Genomic DNA, 27,454 nt, shown 5'->3' with positions numbered 1-27,454 from the left:
ATGGCTTTTGCTAATGGTTTGGCAATGGGTCTGATCGTCGGAGATCGGATGAAGAAAAAGGCGGTCCAGTTTGGATAGGAGGGGAGATAGGTCGTTCTGGGCTTGGTCCTTGGGCCTAGTTTCCTTTGTTTGATCCAAAATAAGGAGTATGGAGAATGTGTTCGGTTGTTAGGTTATAGGCCTACTGCTTGAACTCATTTTCTTGTTTTTTTTTTTTAGGCTTTTCAAGTCTTGTATGTGTAGCAATAGCTTTTTTAGGAGTTTTCTGAGATGTTTTTATCCTTCATATGTACCACAATTGAGTGTAGGCAAGTGAGGTTTAGATGATTGATTTTTCCTTAGGAGGCAAGGCTATTTTTCTTTGTAGTAGGCTTGCATTTATGAGAGCATCCCTGGTTTGTAATGAGTTGCAATACTTGAATGGATAATTGTTAATTTGTTCCCCCGTTAATCTCTCTATTATTAGATATTTGTAGTCTCTACCTATTTTGGTTGTTGATCTAATAGTAACTTTTAATTTAAAAAATTGGATTGTAATAGGTTGCCATCGTTGTAGTTCAAATGCATTAGAGGCATTTAATATATTAAATTTTCCTCTCTAAAAGAAGTAGAGGCGGTTTGTATTGTCAGTGGTTTCTATTGTACACGTGTAGGAAAAAAGGCCATAGGGACTGATTCTTTTTCCAGCTGTCTTTAATAAGCATTAAAGATGCAACCTTTTCAGAGATAGATAGCATTTTCATCACTCCTTCTATTAAGGATAAATTTAGTTGTATGTTAGTCAGTAATAGGCACGGAACCAGGGGTGGGTTAAGGTGTGCTGTAACCCACCCCAATTCTTGATTTAACAAAAATTAATATATATATATATATATTATCAATAGCACCCCTAAAAAAAAAAGTCGTATATATATCATCAAACAAAAAGTCAACGAACAGCGTCCATTTTTCCCATCTCTCAGTAGTGAACTTCTATCTGCTCAGTTACTTTCTACTCTAAACCTCAGTCGCTCTCTTCTCTTTATTGTCATGAACTCTGCAACTCCACGAGGAGCACCAAAGCACCCCAATAACATTATTGATTTAGCAATCCCCAGGTATTAGAGTTTAATTTTTCTATTAATACAAAATTTAATTTCTTGCGACATTAGGATAGAAATTTATGTTATAAATTGGCGATTTCAAGATTTTTTTCTCAGTACTTCATTTTTCTTGTTGTAATTGTTAGCAAGTAGTCAAAAATATTGGGTTTGTTTTATTGATGCATAGGGAAAAATATTGAATTTATTTTATTGACGCCCAATTGCCCATAATAGTGGCGAATTTGTTTAAAAAGTTGACTGTTGAGAGTTGAGTAATTGTTAAAATGTGTTTTAACAAGTGTTATGTAGTTGATATATTTCATCAATACAAGGAAGACTGCCTAATTTAAAAAAAAAATTAAATTTTTTTTTTTGCCAGCATAAGGTAAATTTAGCCCACCCCAATTTTAATTTCTGGTTCCGTGAGTACTACTCAGTAATATATTATTAGAGACGTTTTATGGCTGACTCTAAAGCCCATATTTGGTGTAGTGAAACAAAAATAAATTTTATTCTTTTGATTCAAGATGAATCTTCTTAGTACATTATGAGGCTTGTAGATGTTATCAACGATCGAATAGAAGATTCTATTGGAGTCTTTTTTTTCTACGAAATTAAAGTTTATTTAGATTCTAATTAATTATGACGCTTATGCTTATAGTGCTATAGGAGCAGAGGACCATGATAGAAGGAAGGAGATCAGTACCGCTGGATACAGTAATGCACAAGGACTGAATTTTTTTTATTTTTTTTTATATATATATTTTTTTTGGAAAGGGGTTTGGAACCCAGCCTAGCTAGGAGGCTCATCTCTACGCCCGGTTTCATTTATTATATTAATAGTAGAATTTTTGTTTTTTTTGTTTTTTGCAGAAAACGAAGAAAGATAGATGTGAAAAAAAAAAGAAGGAGAAACAACTAGAGACTCACACTAAAAAGAAAGAAAGGCAGCGGAAAGGGAAAAGAAGCCAGATGCCTCTGATCTAGGCCAAAGTCCAAGCAAAATCGCCCATTAAAGATAGAGAAAATCGTCACCGACTCTTGTCTTGGTGGAGAGGAAACCTAGTACAAAAGGTTGAGAGAGAGAGAGAGAGAATAGTACCAATATGTTTGCGCACATTTTTTTTGTACACATAAACATGAAAATAAATTTCATATATATACTCAATTAAGTTCAAGGAATTGGCAGAGACTTGATGTAACACTCATGAATTGAAAAGATGTACAGAGAAGTGATCCAATTCATCTACGGAAATGTCAATATCGAATTAATGAAATGCGAATTAATCACTTCAAACGCAGCTAGGTGGCTTTTGGTGATGAGTGGCATGATCAATTAACATTGTTGTGAAACACGGGAGGATACATATGCATGCATGTCCAGCACCAGTTGCTTTCCTCCGCCATAACTTTGAAAGCTGTCTGACATAAACACAGCTTGTGGTGATGCTTAATATAGCACAAGGCAGATGCAGTCATTGAATGAACTACAACCTCACAAATGGCATTAGGAAACTTTGTGAAAATATCTGGGTTCTGATATACTACCAAAAATAAAAGACGAATGCTTTTGTCATTTTACCTCTCTTGATTATACTTTCACTTTAATTTTTTTTTTTTTTGAATAAACTTTCACTTTAATTTTTACAAGTTAAATTTTTTTAATTTCATTTCATTTTAAACTAAATACGACAAAGATGATAAGAACATTCAACTCCATCAAATTATTGTTTTCTCTAAATTTTACTACATATATAAAGTTGATCAAGCATTATTAATGAAGTTCTTTTATTCAATCAAAACAAAAGAAGAGTGAAACTCACACTTTTTTTTTACATTCTGCACTCCCACTTCAACCTTTATATTAATTTATCGCATGAAATTCCACTTTTAGCCTAACAACTGTGATGTGTTTATTTCTTCACTCTCTACTTTTGACATTTCTTCTTTGTAAATTATGTTGTCTTTGAGATAGAAGAGTAATAAATGACATTGTCATATTACCTAGCTCCTCCAGATTAAAGTGGGTCTTTGAGTATAATGCAGACCCCTAAAGAATATTGTTATCTCAAACTTCCATCAATTGTCTTTTGTTACTAAAGAACTTTTGAATCTAGTACGAACAAACTTACTTGAATTCTAGTTGTTTCATATGAAATTCATTCCTTGATTCATTTTCCCAGTTGGTAACTTTGATACGCAATTTGAAACAACACGTACAGAAGACCCCAATTATTTTTTCAAATCACAAACTCAATCTTTCTTACTTTCAGCTAAATCCCAGTGCAATCAACGTTTTTTTTCAAAACTAGCTCCAACTCATTGATGCAATAAAAGCTTGAACCTTGTAAAGCAATAGATCAAACTGAAATTTACAAAGCTGAAAATTAAGAGAGATTCTCTCTCTGCCTGAGATTCATTGTGTGAAACAACCAAAAAGAAGAGAGTTAAAAAAAAAAAATTACCTCGCTTTGTGCGAATCTTCAATTGAATATAATTTGTATCAAAACCAATTGTTACAGCTTATTACTAGCTAGCTAGATATATCCTCTTTTTTCATGCAGCACAGTACTAAACTATAATTTGCTCTAACGATGATAATAAGAACATGAAGATAAAAATCGCTGATCGACTAAACCATATTTGCTAGGTGACCATTTTGAGATGCGGAGGTTTCATATTTGCATTGCGCCTAAACCATACAATGTGTGATGCGGCTGGATTGGTCCAGTTCTTGAACACAGTAGGGGAGATGGTTGTGTTCAAGGAAAAACTGCACCATCTATTCCACCAGTGTGGGAGCGAGAGGTCTTGAATGCCCGAGATCCGCCACGAATTACTTGTATACATCACGAATACGAGGAATGATTGATGACTACTCAGATGAGGGCTCTGATGCGGCAGTAATGGTGCAAAAATCTTTCTACTTTGGTCCCAATGAGATAAGGGCCATGAAGAAACATCTTCCACCACACCTTTCCAATTGCTCTACATTCGACCTTATAACATCGTGTTTGTGGAAGTGCCGCACAGTTGCACTAGAACTTAATCCGGAACAGGTTGTTCGGGTTTCATGCATAGTCAATGCACGTGGGAAGCGCAACAGTCTACGTCTTCCTTTGGGTTACTATGGCAATGCATTCGCATACCCAGCTACTACTGTTTCGGGAGTGAAACAACGAAAATTCTGCTATCCACCCGAGGTGGATACCAGCCTGAGGCAATCTGCCGTTGATATCTCCTTGGGAGAGATCTGGCCATTAATTTGCTGTTAGTCTGGTTTTCAGCGTTAACGTTAGGAGGCTGAAAAAAAGGGAGGGGGGCCACTGAGGTACAGGTAGAAATAGAGGGAAATATAGGGAGGGAGAGGGTAAATCTATTATCTTTGCGGTGCTTTTTGAATATTTGAATCGAACGAAAATTTGATCAAATTGCAATGGCTTCAACACTCTCCACTAATCATCTTCCAGCTCTTGTCAATCTATATATATAATTTTACACATATCCTTCTTTTTAATCTATTATCAAATTCATAACTATAAATTGGTTTACCCAACCCATCAATTTGAAACCCAAAGGATGAACTCCGGCCAAACAATGGGCAGTGACTTCGGTGTTGGCCGACTCCACCCCAAACACCAAGTCGTCCGAAACTATATTAAATTCAAAACCAAATCCACCAAGTTCTACGAAAGGCTAAATCTCCAACAAAATGCACTGCCAAAAGTGACTGTACTCGCCGGAAAATGCGGAGCAATCGTTGGTGCTACAGAAGGTTCTGGGCTTCAATTCTCCTCCCTCACCCATATATTGGACAAACCAAGACTAGAGACAGGACGACGGCAACGCTGCCGTTTCTCAGCCTAAAGCGGTCTGAAATCGGAGCTCTGATCGGGTGATCTTCACTGGTATTCGGGTTGAGCAGATGGGTCGAAGGATCGTCTGGGTCGTCGATCTGACTTTGGCTATTCATTGGCCCAAAATAACAATTAAACGGACGGTCCAAAACAAGAGGTGCTGAGATCAAAGGTCCAGATCGCACCATTTAAAATTTTCTTTTTATTAAATTAGTTTAATTAGCTTCAAGCATTCTTAAAATTGTAAAAAATAGCTCGGGTGTCCGAAAAAATCCTCGAAAATTTTCACTAACTCGCTGTATAACGTACTTGATTATCATATGATTCATATCCCAAGCCTTGTATATATGGTCGTTATGCCATCGGTCAACCAAGAGGTTATAGTTGTTACTTCTGTTGACTAAGTTGATCGAAGTCGAAACTATGACGAATTTGGCTAACGTTTTTATAATATACATAAAATATTCAAGTATTCTCATCCAACGGTCAATTTCTCCATTTTCATATGTCCCAATGGAGTTACTCTTTGAGGAATTTAATATATAAATGTAGGGTTATAAAGATAACTATGGTTGACCAAGCGGATCAAAATCGAAACGAATAAGAAATTGGCCAAATTTATAGCAAAAATCATAAAACATTCCAATCTTCCTAATGAACAGTAGGTTTCTCCAAAATCATTGTTCATCTTGTTGTTGCTTTTGAAAGGTCCTCATCACGTTAAATACAACGTACAAGTTGCACAATATTAGTAGGCATATTGATATTTCTTACGGTCCACAAGATAGAAATTGAAAGTTTTTGCCTTTGATCACTCACATGTCCCAATGGGTATTTATAGACTTAGTTTGAAATAATTAACATGTTCCGTGGTCGTTGCCATTGGTCAACCAAGATGTTATATATGTTCCTTCGGGTGACTAAGTGAATCGAAGTCGAAACTATAACGAAATTGGCTAAATTTTTTATATCATGCATAAAATATTCCAATACTCATATCCAATAGTATGTTTCGCCATTTTTCGTATATCTCAATGGGATTACTCTTTGAGAAATTTGATATATAAATATATATAATTATAAATACAATCATGGTTGACTAAGTGGATCGAATCAAAACAAAGACGAAATTGGTTGAATCTTTTAAAACAACCAAAAATATTCCAATCTTCTCATCTAACGTTCAGTTTTCCTAACTTTATATGTCTTGATGGGGTCGCTTTTTGAGAAATCTAACTAATAAATTGAAGACCATGAAGGTAACTTGAGTTGACCAAGTGGATCGAAGTTGAAAGGTGAACAAAATTTGGTCGATTTTTTACAACAGGCATGGAATATTACAATTGTCTCATCCAATGGTTGGTTTACCTATATATTCATGTTCAGTGGTTATTCATTTCTTTATAACCACTGAACCGCCTGAACGTGAACAAGGTAGACAAAATTAGTAGGCATTTGGTCAACTTTTTGTGCAATAAAAGAACTCAAACGTGAAAAACAATAGACAGGACCTCATGCAAGTATTTATCGCATTGTACGAAGAAAACTAACAGGTTATACTGTGTAAAAAAATTAACCCGATACGCCATCATTTCGACATTAAATAAAAGCGGTCAACCTTTTATACATTTATATCTCCCTAAGGGAAGCTGAACCACGAGGAGATAAACTTCCCAAAATTTTTATATTAATTGATATAGCTCATACCACGAGAGGGTGAAAGCTGACAGATATAAAAAATAAGTTGCGAGTGAGCGGTTATGAGTATACTAGTTTTATGTGGTATTTAGGATTTAGGGTTGACCTAGTAGATAAAGACCCAAACGATGACAAAAATAGTTGAAAGTTTGATCATAACCATTTCTTCTTATCACGATAACATCCAACGGTCGATTTTATTAAAGTCTATTTCTTCCACCTTGTTGCTTATGGAAAGTATAAAATAGTATACATTCCATGAGGAGCAATGTGGAGGAAATATACTTTATCAAAATCAATCGTTGGATGTTATCGTGATAAGAAGAAATGATTACGGTCAAAATTTCATCTATTTTCGTCGTTGTTTGGGTATTTATCTACTAGGTCAACCATAAACTCTAAATACCACATTAAACTAATATGTATATAAGTAGTCTCAAATTTATCGTTTCAATTTTGATTATATGGATTGCACAAAATCCTTGTTTATTTATCAATAGGTTCTAACTTGTTTATTTATCAACTCTACCTTTCAAAGGGCAAGACGTCAACAAATAGAAGGCTTGAGACACTGACTTTTGGATGTGAGAATTAAAATTTTTTTTTTATCATAATTAAATTACTTTTAGCTACCTATGCACAAAAATTGGGGATAAAATCATTGCGGTTTTGTTGTCTTTAGAGAACTATTAATTTAGCGGAAAAAATATTAACCTTAATAGTCAATGTCCATGTACTAGAAAATATGCCATTTTTTTTTATCAATAATCTTTTAGGTGGCTGATGTGGTTCTTTAAAAAAAATAAAAAATAAAAAACAAAAAACTTTTAGGAAAAAAGTTTGAGTACTTGAGGTAAGAAACGTAGTTTATTTTATTTTTTATTTTTTGAATCAAACCCAAAACGGGCTTAGTATCATTCATCGCATGCCGGAATGGCCATTACATACCTTTCTGCTGCCGTCAACTAGACAGATCAAGAAGGTGTGGTAGTACCCACAGTGGTACATAGAAATAGGTCCACTCATTTTACATTAAAACCGTAGAGACTAGCGTAAATCCTCCTTCAGTACTACTCCAGAGGCATTATAGACACATAAAATGTATAGATCCCTAAACACTCAGGGAATTATTGAAAGTAAAAACTACTAACATAGTATCTCTAAAACAAAGAGAAAATTTATGGGCCCAAATTAGAAGCTATTGGACCAGGGTAGAAACCCCAGCCCAGAAACTCAAAGCCCACCAAAGCAAAGTCCACCTAAGGCCCATTCAGTCAGATACGGTCCAGTCCACCCACTTCCACATCCCCATCGTAAGAACCAGCCCAACCTCTCTCCGTCCGCCACACGCCGCCACGACTAGCGCCTGCCTCAATCTGCTCCGCCACAACCTGCGCAGCCACTAGCACCTGCCACCTACGACCCATACTGCACAGACCACGCCGCCTCAACCCACGCCACCAAGGAGAAAAAACCAAACCCCGATCCAGGAACTCATCTCCCACCACCACCAAGTTCAGACCGATGACGCCGTCATCAGGGTTCGATCGCCTGACCTATTAGCATGACAACCACCGCTCACTATCCCAGCTAGAACCACCAAGCAGCCTTGAGCAAAACTCCATCTGATGGAACAAGAGCAATAGCCATGACTACCCGTCCGGCAGCAGACCCTACGATGAAGGCGAGGCCAAAGGCCAGCCCATTTGTCCGAGCGCCGCTGGACGAGAATGATTGCTTAGATCGGGACGCCGCCGGGCTTTAGGGTTCTCTCGTGGAGAGAGACTTTTTCTCTTATTTTATTTTTCTTTGAGAAGAAGAAACGTAGTTTATTAGGGAAAAAAAAAGTACAGAAATCAAACTTTAAAAAGAAAAAGAAAAAGAAAAAAGGAAAAGAACAAATGAGAAGGAGAGGGTTCGAACCTCAACTGCTCCATTAGTCTGATGGACCTTTAACCACTATACCAACCGATGTTAATGACAAAGTGAGTTTCAAATTTAAACAACTTTCTTGGTTTGACCTGAGCTAGGTTAACAGATTTGGACATTCCCTCTTTCTTCGAGCTCCTTCAAAATCTGGGTTTTGGATGATTTTTTCATGACCACACTCCGATCTTCACGCAATTAATTGGCATAAAACTAAGGAAAACTCAATAGTATTACCATCAGTTAGCCTGCGTATTCGATAGAACCTTTAATCAATTATCTCATATTCTTACCAACATCGTTATGGGTTTTGGATGGTGTTCAATACAAGAATTTGACGAAAGTTCATACTTAATATGATCAAGAAGATGCTTGACTGATCCAAGATCAGTGCCCCAATTGTCTGTAATCTAGTCTCACTCCACAACTACAGCCTCTCTTCCCAATCTAAACCTTCTTCATGAAGCACCGGAGGAGCTTTCCTTTGTGCTACGGCGCCGGGAGGTCCACCCATTTGCGGCATCCTAGGAAAACTGGGCATGCCAGCACCAGGATCCTCCATGGGCATTTGTTGTTGCTGTTATTGCTAGCTCATGAATTTGTTGAGCATGAACCCAGATAATTTTTTGTTCCACCGAATACAATCAGCAAAATTCAGATCAAATCCCACCAATCCACACCCCAAAATTAGATCGATCCACCGCCCAGCGCTTAGAACACTGGTGCCAATAAAACGATTTTACTCGAGCCTGATTTTTTTTATTCCTCAAATTTTTACTCTGTTTGCCAAACGTCAAGTGCAATGCACACGCTGTTAAATTCCCAGTTGGATACCCACCTCAGCTGGTCAACAGACGCTCTCGTGAAACAATTGTGTGAAAGTCTGTTGGGATATGCATTGGAGTTGGTGATGAAGGCAAAAGATGAAATGAATGAAGAGTACGTGAGATCAGTGGCAGATCTTATGGTCATAAGAGGTCGGCCTGCATCTACATTGACCGGGAACTTCATAGTTTCAGATACTAGACGTACTGGCATTACAGATGTCAACTTGGGGTGGGGAAAGCCATCATTTGCTGGACCTGCCAAGGCCATGAACATTGTTAGTTTCTATGTTTAGGACAAAAAGGAAAAAGTGGACAGGATTTTGGTGCTAGTGTGCTTGCCATTGTGGAGTACTATGGCGAGATTTCAGCAGGAACTGGAGAAGATGATGTCGTCGGAGATAGTGGAAAATATAAATAACACTAAATATGCTAATATTAATGTTGTAAGGATGATTCCACGCACTACAAAAAAGAATTGCAATGGCTTCACCAGTTTGCATCGGCGAGAATTTGCCGTCGCCATTGCTTATGCTTTAACTTCGGCAAAACTTCGCCGTCGCAAGAATATAAGAATTATGCTACACAGTTGATGTGCCGTCGCAATAAGGGTGGCAAAACCTGCTACTGCAACCAATTGCCGTCGCATAAGGGCATGAGACGGGAGACAGTCGCAAAGTTTTATCTTTCTTCTACGAAACTCTGACCAACAAAAATGTAAAAACTTCACTCCCTCTCACTTCCTCTTTCTTTTTCCGTCTTCTCTCTCCTTCCATTGCCATAACCCTTCCATCATCCATATCACCATGACCTTGGAATCCACCGTCAGTGTCTTTACTGTTCACTCCATTGCCACGCACCATCGCCAGGATGACCTCTGCCACACCTTCATTTACCAGTTTCCTGTATATGAAATTCCACATCCATCATTTCGACCGGAACCTCGTGAAGAGAGATCTCATACTCAATTCAATGGGCATTTGACTAGCCTCTCAGCTACCCGCGAATCTACCTCGCTGATCTATGGTCTCTATCTAATCTAGGGTTTCTAATCCATGTTCCAGATTTAGTTTCTTTTTTTCTTTCTGTTTAGGTTCTTTTTGATTCAGGGTTGTATGATAATGGTTTGAGTTTAGCTCTTTATATTCCAAATTTGATTTAAAGGCTTTATGAATCCTGTTTCTTATTCTTAAATAGAGGTATGATTCATTGATTTTGACTTGGCATGTCTAATTAAAGCCAAGGGCTTGGGTGGCGTTTATGAGAAAGATGTGAGAAAGGCTCTTAACAGCAGATCTCAGAAGCTGAGGTGAAAAGGGTCATTGGCATTCTCATGGGTGAGTTAATAAGAAAGATTCAATCTTTTTCATTGACCTATTGTCTAATTAGTGTTGCAAGTTTAGAACTTTGAGATTATATTGGAATGTTTCTGTTCGATTTATTGGGACGCCTATCTCACTATACTTGAAGCACAACTCAAAAACTATGTTGTAATTCTGAGAAGTTTGATTTCAAAAATATTGATTTGGATCTTTTATTGTGTATGTAAAATGATACTGAAACTTTAGTGCATTGAGGGATACACAAATCTCCCTTATATATTACCATGGTTCTCAAGTCTGGTAAGATGTATGTCTGGTGGTGTTTCAAGGATTGCATCAATGGAAGTTAATTGGGTGAAAATCTTTGCCCCTAATCTACAATCTATTACTTTGTGCTCTAATGCCATTACTGAAAACTGTTCAATACAGAGCTTTCCTAGGCTCGAAAGATCTGTCATGTGGTCTTGGAATAGAGGTCCCATATTACAAAGACGAAGATTAATGGTGCTGTTGATCTTCTTATTGGTTCATCTCAAGTTGAAGTTCTTACCATATCTTATAAGTACCTACAGGTTAACTTACCTATCTGTACAATTTTGATCATGCTAGCTTCCTTCTGTCAGAAATTTATTTTGAACTAGGTGGTCTACCATTCTTATTTATGAAACTTGAGACTTTGAGGATTAAGAATCCCTACTGCAGGTTGAACAGAAGATGTATCCCAGATATAACATGCATGTTCAAGAGCTCTCCCTTGTTTTAGCGACTCTTTCAAAGGAAAACGAAATTATGTGCGTTTTGCCTTATATTTGTTCCTGTGGATAGCTATGTACCATCTGTATAAGAAATTGTTTGCTAATGTGTTGTCTCCTTGTTTGATTTCTCTTAAATAGACTAGTTAATTAATTTCTATATATTTGGGAACCAAATTTCCTTTATGAAAAGTATTATCCTCCAGGTGCTTGTGAGCTAATTAGAGCTGGATGACATAAAGGAAAAAGCACTTGATCAGCAGCAATTTGAGTTCTGTATTATGCATTAACAATTTCTACGGTCATCATTGAATTGGTAATTCATTCTTCCAATCTTCCTAGGAAATCTATAGGAATAATAGAGACATATAATTGTAGAAATGATACTTTGTCATTTTGTTATCATGCCTTATTATGTATTGTCTAATCACTTAATGAATGTTGTTTATAGTACTGATGATTAGCATGATATGTCAAGTCATCATATGCAAGATAAGAGTCTCAAGCACTTTGTGTAGGTAATTATCACAGACCACGTACAATAAGTATATGTTTAGTAAATGTAGAAGCAGTTTGAACTTTAGACTGATCACCAGTTACTTACACATTTGCTGGCTATAGTGATGTTGAGTTCTAATTGTAAAATTGTATTGCAGGTGTTCATTGAGACGTGATGGAACTTGTGGAACATAATCCATTGAGGCAATCCTATTGGATATGGTTCAGGCAGAGGTAAATGACTCCTATGATATTTGACCAAAAGTTAACTGATTTTCTAGCCTACTGTTTTTTCAATGAATACATGAAGATTTCTGTTGTAGGAGGCTTTTTTTTTTTTTTTTTCTTTTTTTTTTAAGGAGGCTTGCAACAACACTAGAGTAATTGGTACGTGAAGTGTGAAATATAGGAAGATTTTACCCTGCAAAGTTTATTTTAAAGTAGAGGAAGATAACTACCCCCTGTAAAGCTTATCTTGTAAATTTTTGTATAAGCTTCATTTCTTTTTGTAACACTAATGAGACGAATAAAAATGTAACTTTGCTTAATGTGTAAACTTAATTCCCTTTCTTATACTGCTTTTATCCACACACAAAAAATTTGGCATGCATATTTGGGATTTGAAAGACATGTAGTTTGAAATAAAACTCGGGGCTATCTTATATCATCCCAGTACTATCTAGATTGAAAATTGGGATCGTTTCTACAGATCAATTGATGTTGACACTTTTACTTTTTGAATATACATGTTTGTTCATTCAGATCTGTCATGAAATACTTATGTTCTATTGATGCATTTATATGATTGGGAGTTGTGATAACTATACTATTAGCTATTCTTTCATCAACCTAGAGACACATATACTGTTATGAGCATGTCCTATTTGTCATTTGAGACCTATGCATGTAACTTGGAATTCTATTTACAGTGCATGTAACTTAGACTTATGCATATGAATTGAATAATTTTTCGTGTTCCTTCAAGATTACTCGCAGCAGCCCCCTATTCAGGAACTAATTGGAAGGGATCTTCATGATATATAATGAATGGAAATTCAGACATATTTCGAGGTAAGTATGGAACTATGGATTTAGCATTCTTCAAATCAACTACTCTAGCTTTAATCGAAGAAAGACCTGGATTTAGCACAATATCTATGTCATGTGTACATCTCCCATTAATTTTCCAGCTTTTTGTTTCTTTAATGAATGCTTGAAGATTTCTGACTTTCTGTTATAGGAGGCTTGCAACAACACTGGAGTAATTGGTACATGAAGTAGATCGAGGAAGATCCCTGCAAAGTTCATCTTGAAGTAGAGGAAAATAACTAACTTGTAAAGCTTAATTATCGATCTTGTAAATTTTGGTAGAAGCGTCATTCATTTTGTAACATTCATGAGGAAAAGTAAAGTGTAACATTTCCTTTTATATAAGCTTCATTCCTTTTTGTATAGTTTTCATTCTTTTAAAAAAAAAAAATCGGCATGCTATTGCATGCCGAATTTTTTTTTTATTCATAAATAATATTTTTGCGACCGCATTTTTGCCGTAGCGAATGACTTTTGGCGACGGCAAAAAACTTCAGTAGCGGTTGGTGGCGTCGCCATTGGTATTTGCGACGGCATTTTGCAGTCACAAAATTCTTGCGACGACAAACGTTTTGCCGTCGCTAATAGTCTTGCGACGGCGAATTGCCGTGGCAAATACCATTGGCGACTCCACCAACGGCGTCGGGAGAATTGCCGTCGCAGAGCTGTTGCCAATGCTCTTTTGCGACGGCATTGCGCCGTGGCCATTGCAATTTTTTTTTGTAGTGACGGTTGTAAGATTTCAATGATCCTTTTTTTTTTTTGAGAAGCAGGTTTCAATGATGGGCCTTCAATGATCCTAAAATATTATAGATCTAAAGTCTATAATTATTTAGAAATTTGAATAAAGGATTAGAATCCTCTCCTTAACTCTTTTCACCCTTGTTTATCCTTGATTTTCAATCTCAACCGTTTACTCGAAATCAAAAGGCCATAAATAATTCACATCAACATCTAATTATTAATTATCCAAAAACTGGGCTAGACGACATTTCTTTCTTTCTTATCTCTTTGTTATCTCCCTTCTTCTCTAGACTCCAGAGGATTTTCAAGCACAGCTTCTTCCAAAGTTTCAATCTTGGATAATCTTATTTGTCAACGAATTTTATTTGGCTACACATATATATGGATTTTGTTAGGGTGCTAACCCTAACTACTGGAAATCAACAGATGAAAAAGAGAGCTAAAGAGAAAAGAAAGAAATTGAAATTGCAGATATATTGATATTGATCGATAAGATAAGGAATACAAGGTCTGGTTTATATAGCCCAAGATGAGCGACCTACTATGGATACATGTCCTCCACATATCAGTTACAACTAACAGAATAACTAATTAACCACTTAACCTTAACTGACTCAATTAACGACTAATTAACTAACACACAAGCCAAGCACATGACAACTTAATGACTTCTCCTAGTCGGGGGACTAATTTCATAACAATGCAGCCCCCCCTTAACAAAAACTTGTCCTCAAGTTTCACATTCTGAGTCAAAATCTGGACACCTCTGACGATTGCTTTAAACAGCCCATCTGCTTTAACCATGCGTTCTTCCTGAGCAATCTGTTTAGGAATAGAAAGAGCACGTCCTGAAATATGGTCATGATGTAAAGCTGGTGTTGTGGAGACCCGTTTCACTATCTCAATGTTTGCTGACTTGCTAAATCAAATACAAGTTTGTACAAGAATGGCAAGATCACAAGACCATCCACTATATATGCAACTCGAAGCGCAGGCAACATAATCTTTGTTTCATTCATGTGTTTGGAACAACCCCATGTAGAAAGAGCCCCCTCAAAATTTTGTACCATGTACTCATCAATTTTAGGCTGCTCTGTTGTGCTTTGGCAAATCACGGTGAAAGTAGAATGCATGATCCCATCTTCCATAAACAGAAGATCCTGTTCCAAAATATAATCTAGTCGACAATATCTTGACCAAACTACAACATGAGGAATATTACAGCTGAACAGTGAAAGAACCCATAATATAGAGTAGACCATGTAAAAATTTTCATTGACATTTTGCAAGACAACCGTAAGACCATAGCCAAAAGCAACTTGGAAATATGCCCATGTATAAGTGGTTTCCAGTAAAATCACCTTTGTTGCAGCCAACACATATTATAGTGATCCATGTGTGAATATGAGATGGTAACGTGCAACTCTTCACCCAAATGGCAAACAAGTCTTTTATCAATTGCTCCAGTGGAAACAATGTGGCATTCATTAACAAACATGAGCTCTCTTATCAAGAATTAACCACCAAATAACACTTTAGCCTTGATCCCAATTAAATCATGCAAATTAAGTACCCAAACTTTTAAACTTAACAATGCTGTAGCAATAGAAGTCGGTAAAACAACTGGATGATTAGAAGAATACCTCAACCAAGCTTTTACAGCATGCTTGAAAGATTCAAGTAACAAAAATTGCAGAACTGCTGATGGGATATCTAGATCAAGCTTGTGTTGAAAATAGCAAAAATAGCTAAGCAGCAGTGCATATTGCCCTCTCCTTAAAGCATATGATGATTCTTGTCTAAGAATTGCCAATATGAGCTTAAAGAAGATTGAATGATAGGTTGCCTTTGGTAATTGTTTTGCCATGATAATATCAAGACATGCCTGATTATCAGAACTAAAGCCACCAGGGAATAAAAATATTTCATCTCGAAACTTTCCCATGCATGTCAAAGCAACCTGTTCAAGCAAGTTCACAACACCTTGAGATGAAATGTGATGTCAGAGCTCAACCAATTCATGCTTCATTTTCTTAACGTTAACCACAAATATATCTCCGTCTTTGCTTCCCAGAGTAAGATACTTTCCATCCTTGCTAACAAACCTAACAACAACATATGTTTTAAGTAGCCATTCATGTCCAATTTTCTCTAACATATCAGCAAAAAGCAAACTTATTTTCTCCAACTTATCAGCAAGAAACAAACTCACTTTCTCCAATTTGTTCTCAACAGATAAACAAAGAATATTACCGTTCAACCAGGCGTTGACAGTACCAGCAAATGTAGGATTGTCTTTTTTGCAATCACAGAGTAATAAGCACCGAATAAGCCATCGATGTATAAGTGCTTGATTTTTCTCTTCAGTTTCCATTCTAAACACCTTGGAAAATAATATTTCCATCAATGACAAATAAGTAACCATCTATCTCTTATTAACCATTTCAAAACTACCAACCGGTGCCATATCAATTGAAGCAGTATCATAAGCCAAACTAGTAGCAACTAGGAAATTATCAAGTTTAATTTCTCTAGTTGACCTGTTGCCCAACAAGTTATCAATATCCCCATTCATTTTCTCAATCCACTCATCAAGAGGCCAATTTTCTTCTCCAACTTTACCATTCAAGCAATTATTATAGAGCTTAAGCAAACAAGACATGATACTCTCAAAAGCTCTTCGAACATCTTGAAAATTTAATTTCAACGTAGTCAATACCTGAGACAATGAGGTTGGGGTCAGTCCACCAAGTCCATCAAATGCTTCCATGCAAAAGGGTTTAGTCTCCTTTATCTCACAATGACACAACTGTAAGCATCAAATAAACCCTTGCACTCTCTTAGCTCCAGATTGTGCATCAGCAGAACATATCGCCATCTCACTGCCATGCTTGAGCCAACCAGTATTGACATTGTTCTCAGACAAACCAGCATCACAGACATATAGAGAAAGTAAAGTAGAAAGGGCTTCCTGTATAGAATTAGGAGATTTTTCCAAAGCAACAGCTAATGCCTCGTTGTCTCGAATGCAGTTAGAAGCATCAACAATGTCACGATGAGTAGTTAGTCCTCCCCCTTTGTCTCAAATGCTCATAGGGGCAATAATGGTCCTTCCTGCATTACTCATCCCATCTGATTGCAGCATTTTATCAAACATATAGAGTGCATGGTATTCTCTTCTTTTCCCACACAAACTTGGCGAGTAACATGTAGAGTGCATGGTTCCACAAACACTTGATACACGAGTAAACACTTGTGGCTATACCCACATGTTAGAGAACAAAGCTAATGCTCTAGAGGAATTAGACACTCTAGCATAGCCTGAAATCATACTGGTCCATGAAACGGCATCTCACTTAGGCCTTTTATCAAAAATCTTCCGGGTGTCTTTAACATTACAAATTTTGACTAGCTGCTTCAGTTGAGAGTTGAGTTCGAGCATGTCTACATGATTACCTAGATGGGTTTTCTGCTCAAGGTGCTTTGGTGTTGATTCTAAAACCAGAAGGTTTAGGCATCCAGTCACAGCTGCAACTATCAGCACGGGATCAGAAGCAGGAGATGTCTCAACTGGCATATCGAAAGCATCGGGTTCTGCGGACGTAATCAAAAGAGAGCCACAACGGTCCGTCTTTGAATCGCCATGAATTTGGGTTTGACTACGGCGAGCGAGCCTAGACAAGGGTTTTCGCTTCATCAATATTTGGGACCTTATCTGAAGGTTTTGGTTTACTCGAATCGGTTTGAGCCTCTTGGTTGTAGGTGTACCGTCTCTATCACTGCTGAAAACACTGCCATATGTGGAGGACAAAGTTAATTGAGAGATTATGTTAGCCTTGGACTGAGTTTGATGGTGGGAAATAGATGAATCGAAGTGAGGGTAATTAACTGGTGGGTTAAGTGATTCGTGTTGAGGTTGAGGAAAACCGAAGCAACATGATAAAGAGGTAGAGGTGAGAGAGGCTCTGTGGGAAGTCCTATTATGACCGGAGGTTGGTGCTGAAAATGATACGGCGTGTTTTGGGGGTTTGGAACAAGAGGCAGAGGTGGTGGATAATGGCCCAGCAGTGTAGGTGGTGTAGGTTACTGAAAATGATAATGGTGGGCGGAAGAAGGAAGTGGGGGCGGACGTGCATTTGCGCTCAACTGAGTAAAAAGATGTGGAAACTGGTGAGGGAAAACATACCCATTGATGATTATTTGGGATGATGAGCGTGGTGGGTAGCTTAGTTGGGATGAAAAGTGAGTGAACTCTCTATGAAATTGGTGGGTATCTTGAAGACGATAACAGTCTGAACGACTATAACCCCCGCCGTAGAGGCCAAAATTACTAGGGTCAGGCAGACGCGGTGGTGTAGATGAGTATTGTGGTAAAGCGCTCCCCGACCCCATGATTTGGAGCTCTGATACCAATTGTTAGGGTGCTAACCCTAACTACTAGAAATCAACAGATGAAAAAGAGAGCTAAAGAGAAAAGAAAGAAATTGAAATTGCAGATATATTGATCGATAAGATAAGGAATACAATGTCAAGTTTATATAGCCCAAGATGAGCTACCTACCACGGATACGTGCCCTCCACATATTGGTTACAACTAACAGAATAACTAATTAACCACTTAACTTTAACTGGCTCAATTAACGACTAATTAACTAACACACAAACCAAGCACATGACAACTTAATGACTTCTCCTAGTCGAGACAGGAATACTCATTTAGGCCTAATTTCATAACAAATTTCTTCGATTTGGCTGATCCCATGATTTCTCCCTCCCCTCTCCTTCACCTTCCTCATCGTCCCTCACCGCTGCCCCCTCCGCATCACCAGTCCTTTGGGTCACTGTCGTACCCCACATCTTCCTTACCCACCGCAGCCATCAATTCAACTCTCACAGCAACAAAAACCCTTTATTGGAGTTAGAGAAGATGAAAAGATGAAGAAGAGGGTGGCGGCTCTTCTTCTTAATGAATTGTGCATGTGTTCTATATCAAATGATTCAAATTCAAATTCACTCCAAGAAGTCAGCCCCTTCTGCATCGGAAGCCAAATTGGAGGAATTGACGCTGTAGTACCAAACCAACAGGCAAAGTCCTAATTAAAAAATAAATAAATAAATAAATAAATAATAATAATTTAAGTAATATAAAGAAAATGAATTGAACAGTAATTTTCCATCCTTGTCCAAGTTTTTACATGATCGAGAATCTGATGACTCCTTCCTTTACATCTAGTTTTCAATTTTTCTGAAACAAAACTGGGCTAAAATTCCTTCATCAAAATATAACCATTGCGTTTCAAGGAATGCAAAAGGGGATTTTGGGATCGGGGTTTAAAGGAACACAAAGGTTTATTCAAGTGGATGACCTCTTGGATTGGATATTTCGATCTGATATGGGTTGTGAAGATTGGCCATAAACTTTACTAATTAGTTGAAATATAACACTGCAAGATTGAAACTTTGTAGCAAAAAGGGAAGAAAGAAGTGGACTTCGTTAGCTAACTTTGGGGCAATTAAAAATACAGATGCAGATGGTGATGTGGACTATATATGGCCTTTGGATTTTGAGTGGACAGTTCGGATTAGAAGTCAAGAAAAAACAAGGGCGCCGGAAAGAGCCAAGGAGGGTCTGAAACCTTGAACAAATGTATTGAACCACACACACACACACACACACACACACACATATAGAGCCATTCAGAAGTGGACGTCAGCAACCTAGAAAAAGTGCAGACGTCCCTCCTCCGGCCTAGATCAGGCGGCGATGGAGGAGCTGGGGTTGCCGGACCCGAACCAGGCCTCAATGCCGACCCTTTGCAAGCCGTTGGCATTGTCGATGAAGAGTTTGAAGTTGACCTCGATGGGCTTCCATGGTTTCAGGCGAGCTCACCGCGCACACCTTCGATTCTGATCAGCTGAGCCTTCGCCTTGCTAGTGACGCCATCCGAGACGTCCAGAGGGTTCGTACGACAACCGTAGCGCCTCCATTGCCGCCTAACCGAGGCCGGAGGAGGAACGTCAACACTTTTTCTGAGTTGCGAACGCTCATTTACACACACACACATGAGGGCCCTTCTAATGAGGGATCCCTTTTTTTTGTCTTTTCTAGGGATAGAACATTAGACCAACTTTCCGATCACATTTTGGCATCTTAACCCTGTTCAGTTTTTAAGTCTTAATGTGTAGATCACTTCTGCAAATTTTCAGCCAAATCGGTGATCGTTAAGGTATCAAACTAGATTAAATCAATTATCGAACCAAATCTGTCAAACTTGAACCGTTTATACTTAGAACCTTAAGTCGCCGTTTTGAATGCCTTAATAATAATCAATTTGGCTTCCCGCTGCTCTTGCCGAATAGAGACCATGGGCATCTCGGACGGCTTCACCATGAAGATGAAGGCCAAGGTGATCGAGGTTGAAGGTTTGGGTAGTGAGCCCTCACGCACCATCAAGGTCGACTGTGAACTCGCAGCCAACGAGTCCACTAGTAAGAAGAAGCTCAAGATCGAGGCTTGGTCCCCATCCAACAAGAGCAAAGCAGTCTTCAGCGCCTAATCGAGGCGAGAGAATGGACGACCGCGCCAAATCCGCACTCTTTTTGTTTTGCGGACGTCCGCTTCTAAACGGCTCCGTATATGTGCATACACACACACACACACACATATATGAGTTAATGGAAGATCTTAGTTACACATTTGTCCAAGTTATGTCACTTCTCTATTTATTTATTTAAGTTTTTTCATAACAAAAGATCTTGATCCCTAATATGATTTAAGTATCTTTAATAATGCTAGCTAATTTTTAGTCAAATTTAGCCAAAATAGAGGAAAAATTTTGGCTTGCCACTTCTAAAATATGTCGGCATCAGTTCTCTTTTAAATTTATATATTGAATGACGAAATAGTTTAAATGCATTTATAAATAACACATAATAGCTTAAAAAAAATGTTTTGAAATTTTGGATTAACAAAATAATAGAGAGTCTCACCTCGTTCTTTATATTTATGAGCAAAATAGCTAAAAGTTAAAATGGAGAGCTACTTAGAGCATCTTTAGCAGACTCTCTATTTTGGCTCCTTAGCTATTTTGGAGAGCATGTTTAGCTTTTTATCTATTTTAGCAGCTGCGCCAGACTCCTAAGAGCATCTTTAGCAAACTCTCTATTTTGGCTCCTTAGCTATTTTGGAGAGCATGTTTAGCTTTTTATCTATATTAACAGCTGCACCAGACTCCTAGGTGGGCTCTCTATTATAACTTTTAGCTATCTCGCTCCTAAATATAGAGAGCGGGATGAGGCTCTCTATAATTTAAAACATTCATTTTAAGTTATTTTATGTAATTTATAAATACATTTAAACTATTTAATCTCATTTAAAAAATAATATAAATTCAAAACTAGCTAAAATAGAGAGCATTGATGCAGACGTAATTCTAAAGTGGCTAGCTAAAATAACTTTTTAGCTACTTTGGCTAAAATTTGACTCAAAAATGGCTATCATTGCTAAAGATGTTCTAAGTGGCTCTCTATTATAACTTTTAACTATCTTGCTCCTAAATATAGAGAGCGGGATGAGGCTCTCTATAATTTAAAACATTCTTTTTAAGTTATTTTATGTAATTTATAAATACATTTAAACTATTTAATCTTTATTTAAAAAATAATATAAATTCAAAACTTGCTAAAATAGAGAGCATTGATGCAGACGTAATTCTAAAGTGGCTAACTTAGCTACTTTAATTAAAATTTGACTTAAAAATGGCTAGCATTGCTAAAGATGCTCTTAGGAGTTTATTGCGGTTGTTAAAATTGATAAAAAGATAATGCTCTGTAAAATAGCTAAGGAGTTAAGATAGAGAGTCTGCTAAAAATGTTCTTAGTTGAATATAGTGTTCAGTGGCAGTAAATGGGTATTGGCAGCCAAATCCGCTTCATATATATTACATTTCAAGACTAGATCATAGAAAATAGGCTTGGGATCTAAGAACCGGGAACCGGTGAAATCACGTCGGAACCGACGGTTCCATTTGGTGCCTTGTTTAGAGAACGTCCATTTTGCAAGATCCGAACCGATTAAAATGGAACAGTTCGGTTTCGGTTCTGAAAAAAACTTACCTGCAGAAACTGTAGGAACTGATACCAGATACTTAATCACCATATATTAATTATGTTGAAGCCCATATGGGCCTATGACTTTGAGAGCCCAAGACATTTATATAACCCAAAATAAAAACTGAAAAGTTATAAAACTGAGAAGTGTTATAAAGTAGAGAGAAGATATAGAGAATAGTTGGAGGGGAAGTATAAGTGTTATCATTCAGTCTCATTAGTCTCCTTTATATAGAGGTAGAGTTTATATCAAAGTACATAACTAATGAGTATTTACATAGACATCAACACAGATAATAATATTTACAAACTCCCCCTTAGATGTCCACCAATGAATGATGGTATTGGACACGCTTATTGTTGTCTGGTTAAAAACCTTGCCAGGTAACAAAAACCCAGTGGGACAAATGAATTGGCTTATTCGAAAGAAGCCTTGTTCTTTGGAAGATCTATCTCATGTCTAGTACTAACTCTGCAAGAACTCCGAATCATTCTCTTGAAGCCCATTTTTTTCATCATAAATGATCCGCTAGCCCTGAAATGACCTGACCCGCAGGTCTTCTGCCAAAAAAAAAAAAACGCAAACCAAATTGCAATGCATGTCCAATGAGAATATAGTGTAGACATGTCGCAACTGTTTTTGCAAGGTTCGCACTAATCTGTCATAAGTATATATATACTTTTGCCACTGTGAAGACATAAATCTACTATGCTATTTTCGTTACGATTATATATATGCAACAGGCACACATGTGTAGAATTAAAACAATAAAATCACAAAAACAGACACACTGAAGTTTCAATTACTGACTGAACCAATAAGAAGAATATAACTTATGTTCTTTCTGAAGAAGAAGAAGAAGCAGCAAAAACCCGAACTGGCACTAGTGATTCTAGGATCTAAGGAACTGAAACAAACAACCAAAACAAAAGACTGAAAAGAGGGTTATATATAATTCGCATACCTTGCTATATTTAGTAGAGAAATCTCTCCAACATACATAGGCTTAATTTCATTTGCATCTTGCTGACCTTGCAATTCTGCAAAATTTATGCAGATGAAAGAAGTAGCCCCTCAGTCTCTCTCTCACACACACACACATTCTCTATGCCGAAACCAATCAATCTTCATGTACTTTCTGACTGTTAGTGTGAGTCATCGTTCCATATTAGGAATAGACTATAAGGGAATATATTGTTGTAACTACTTACCTTGTATATGTTGTGTAGTACAATAGTACACAATAGTAGTAGTATGATTGTAGTCTGTTTATATACACCACAGAATGGGTGTAATAATATATCAGAAAATTCATTATCTCAATAGTGTCTTATTTGACTTGGTATCAGAGCAAAGATCCGAAAAGGACTTTGTCTCTTTGTTTTTCTTCTTTAGTCTTCTCTCAATACGAGGAAGACAGTTGGCTTAAAACCCTTTTGGGTTAGACGATGTCGTTCTCCACTGTTGGCAGACGTCATCATCTTTTTCCTCGGTCAACTTCATCATCTCACAGTCAATTCGATCGGCTTCGTCTCCAACCCAAGACCATGGTTCAAATTCCCAGCTCAACAGCTCAAAAGCCATGATTGAAGTGTTGCTAGTGAAAAATGGAGCATTTGATGGCTTTTGTAACATTTTATGTGGTAATGATAACAGGATCTTTCTCTGCAAGTTCTTTATTCGGATCCAAGATAAACTCCAATGTCATGTACCTATTTTTAAATCCCAGCATGATCCTTTACCTGTTCACAACATATCATTTGGTTAATCAAATATAAAAAGGAACATTCATAAGCAAAACTATCATATGAAGCTACTGTAAGTCTATAAACTGGGTTTGTAAATCCCAAATGTAAAAGATAGGTAGCTATAAAGCCAAAACAAGCTTTGCAGCAATTAAATCGATGATGCAGCACGTATCAGACATGAATGATAAGATTCTACCGTGTTGCTGACTGACACAGAATATCAATAACAGAAAATTTATTGCCACTGAGCTAAAATCTAACAATTAGAGAAAATAGACAGTACTAACTTTTCCAGAATCCTGAAAACACATAAAGATCATATGCATGGCAAACATTTCAACAAACAATATGCATATCTTGATCAAAAATCCTGAAAATACACAGATTGTCCAGAGGTCTCAAAAATAAAATGCATAGTAATACATGTGTGCGAACAAAATCACAAATCCGACCCAGAACCAATAACTCATTGAGACCCAGCATAAGAGAATAGAATAGAATCGACAAAAACTCAAAGCAAAAGACCAATCCAATACCTTGAGAAAGCGAAAACCTTGACCTAGAGAGAGAGAGATTTTGATTTCAATGCAAGCTGTCTTGAATCCCTGACATGAAAATTATTCTGCTGACTTAAGCATGATCACATCAGATTAACAATTTGTTTTTCAGCTCAACAACTACAAATCAATGGGATACTCACTATTCTAATCGATCAGAAACATGGGATACTCAGCAACTCAAACGTGCACGACACAATACTTACCAAAAAAAAAAAAAGTGCACGACACAATCAGTAGAATCAATAAGATTGAAACTGGAAAAAAAATTCAAAAGCAATTACACATAATCAACTTGAGGCTGACCTTTCTCACTTTCTTTCCAACCCAAGCATCAAAGATAGAACAGATGTCTCTAATGCAAGAGCTGCCAGACACCGATCAGTCTGAACTCTCTCTCCCAATTGCAAACCTGTGTTCTTTCATTGTTGCCTTCAAGTTGTAGCTTCTGGGCTTTTTTCAAAACCAATTGAAATTTGAAAGCTCCGTACAATTCAGAGCGAGAGAAAGGACAAAAATTCGGTTTAGGAGCAGACGGCAGGAAGAGAGGGAGGAAAGACACACGTGAATGGCAGAGTTGAAAAAAGCACGAAAAAGAGGGGTAGAAGGGTCATTCCACTATTCATTCGTTTGTCTTTATCCCCTTTGAGTTTTAGTATATTACTAGGCAAAAAACTCTCGCAGTGCTGCGGGTATACTATTGATATCATTGAATTTACATCAAAACTACGTTATAGATATACTACATACAGTGAATTACAATGTTATACTTGTCCCAAACTAGATTCCAAATATGGTATGTTAGCCAGATGTCAAAGACTACACATTCTGACCAAAAACTCTGGTGCCTTTTCCATATTGCAAATCTTTGTGTGAAGTATGCTGTGATCATCAAAACTTGCAAATTGAAATCCAATACAATTGCCACATCTTAATCAACTTGAATTAAGTGTAAAAAGTAGAAATTTTAAATGATGTAACAGAGAAGTTTTTGTATCAATTTTACATAAAAACAAATAGAAAAAGTAGAGAGTTTATACCAGAATTGAAGTGAATGATCACAGCACTCTCAGCTGCCCAGCAGTAGATTTGATGAAAGATCAACCTGAAACACGCTGCAAGAAAGTCGGATACCAAAAACACAACCTCAGTGAGAGATTGAAGTAAATATACACCTCCTTCTGAATGCAAACAACAGTAAACAATATTGACAATCAAATTTTTGTTTCAAAGCTAATGCTTGCAGTGTCATCTCTGCACATCAATAGAGAAAATAATATACATTAGACACACCCCTGCACAGACAAAATCCAAATTTTTTTTATCACCAAGCTATTAAACTGAACAAAATCCAGGGTGCATATAAGTTACTCTCAGTATACAAAATATCAGTTTATATGAAAGTATGTTTTGCATATAAATTAGTCTCACTTCTTAAACTGATACTATCAGACAAATAATGCTTTTAATTGAAGAACTATCACATGCTTTAATTGAATTCACTTCTTATATATACTCTGATAGTTAATCAATTTCAAGTTGCATGCAATATAATCCAATTTATTAATTGGATAATGATCGAACTGAAGATTTTAAATGAAAGTAGAGAGTTTATGTATCAGAGCAGAAGTTAAGTCCATACCCTATTTTATCTGCAAAAGGAAAAGAAAAGGTCTATACTCATAATCTCAGTAAGGTAAACCAATAAGAAGGCCTAAAAACCAAATTGATAGGCTAAAACTATGTTGAGAAACCGAATTATTACTTGCAGGTCAATTTAGTGATGGGAACTCATATCGTGATTCAATATTTTTTGTTCCTCCTCTCCTAATAGCTTTCATCTTCCGAAAATTTTAGATTCCAATATGAGCGTACAAGAAAAGAGTGTCGGTGGAGATATAATTTGTCTACTAAAAAAAAAATCTTTGATTGCATTTCCAAATTATTCATCACTATTATTTATTTACATCATATATTTCTCATTTACACTAAAAAAATTAATAGAATATTCAATAAACAGTAATTGACCCTGTGACCTTGACCCAACGGGTGGAAACAGATGTCCAGTGGCAGTGAACAGTGTAGTGACCCAGTGACCTGGTGACCCTGACCTATTGACCCAACGGGTGAACTTGCTCTTAGAGCATGTCCACCTGGGGTTGTATTGCCATGGGTCCAACTAGGACCTGACCCAAGAAGAAAACAAAAAAATTACAAACCCACCATCCACTCACGTTTTGAAGTTCAGTTGGTCAGAGACATGGGATTCGGGCCAAGGTGAAACAGTGACCCATCAAGTGACCTAACTTGGGTGATTTTTTTTATTTTTATTTTTATTTTTTTGTCGTAGGGGAAAGGAAAAACCAATGTTCAAAAAAACGGCCTGGGTGGCCTCCTAGGCGCTAGGTGTCCACCTACTGTCCCGATTAAGGACTAGACGACAAGGGATATCGTTTTACAGTTGGGCGAGCACTCAGGTGGTCTAGGCGAACGCCCAGACAGCTTGGGCGGGTTAAAGCAAATCATAACCACACCTCTCTCCACCAACCTCTCACATCCCGCCACTTCTCCTCCTCCTCATCCGAATTGTCGCCGTACATCTGCTTGTAATATCTTCTTTTGGATTTCTCCATTGAATCATCACTCAGCTTCTGGTCTAGCCAGTTCTCAAAGCCCGACTCGGAGTTGGTTTTTTTTCGACAAATCGAACTCTGACCAGATAAGTTGTTATCGGGACCGAGTTTGCTAGAGTGAGAGGTGCAACGGCGAGGGTGGTGGTCCAGCGAAGATTGAGTTAGGCGGTTGATGATCAGGTCGTATTGCAATGGGAATGGAGTGGTAGTGGTTGAAAACGGTATATAGGGTCGCCGAGGGAGAGAGAGAAGGAGCTTGATCTTCAGGTGTAGTGGGGCAAAGAAAGAGAAAAGAAACAGGGACTAATTTATCTATTGAAACCCAGCAAAGGCCATTTCAAGTTGACACGTTTGCTAAACCCAACAAACATGTACTTGTAGTTTGACATACGTGTGGTTTGAACAACCCACTAAGAGCATCTCCAACAGTGTTTGTTATAAACATAGCTAAAAATTGCTAAAAGTTAAATATAGCTATCCAATTTGAGAGTTGTCCTCCAGCAAGGATAGCTATTCTTGAGTTAATTTCAAAATGATTGTTCTCTCTGGATTTATCTTATGCTATGTTGCTCAATTCTCTAAGCTTCCATACAATTTTTCAGTTTCTTCATTGT

General features: G+C 37.3%; 1 long non-coding RNA gene and 1 pseudogene across 1 annotated transcript; one reads left to right on the top strand and one right to left on the bottom strand.

Moving 5' to 3' along the window:
* LOC112180363 lies at positions 1-13,401 on the top strand (annotated as a pseudogene).
* Positions 13,402-23,271: 9,870 nt separating this feature from the next.
* On the bottom strand, positions 23,272-24,709 carry LOC112175108. The gene is made up of 3 exons (XR_002926309.2): positions 24,514-24,709; positions 24,187-24,255; positions 23,272-23,644 (listed from the first exon to the last, which is right to left on the bottom strand). It is a non-coding gene; the product is annotated as an uncharacterized LOC112175108 (long non-coding RNA).
* Between the last annotated feature and the right edge of the window lie 2,745 nt (positions 24,710-27,454).

This window comes from Rosa chinensis, chromosome 7 (genome assembly GCF_002994745.2).
Source record: "Rosa chinensis cultivar Old Blush chromosome 7, RchiOBHm-V2, whole genome shotgun sequence".
NCBI classification, from domain to species: Eukaryota; Viridiplantae; Streptophyta; class Magnoliopsida; order Rosales; family Rosaceae; genus Rosa; species Rosa chinensis.
The sequence above is the reverse complement of the archived record's forward strand: the minus strand, read 5'-3'. Positions and strand labels throughout refer to the sequence as shown.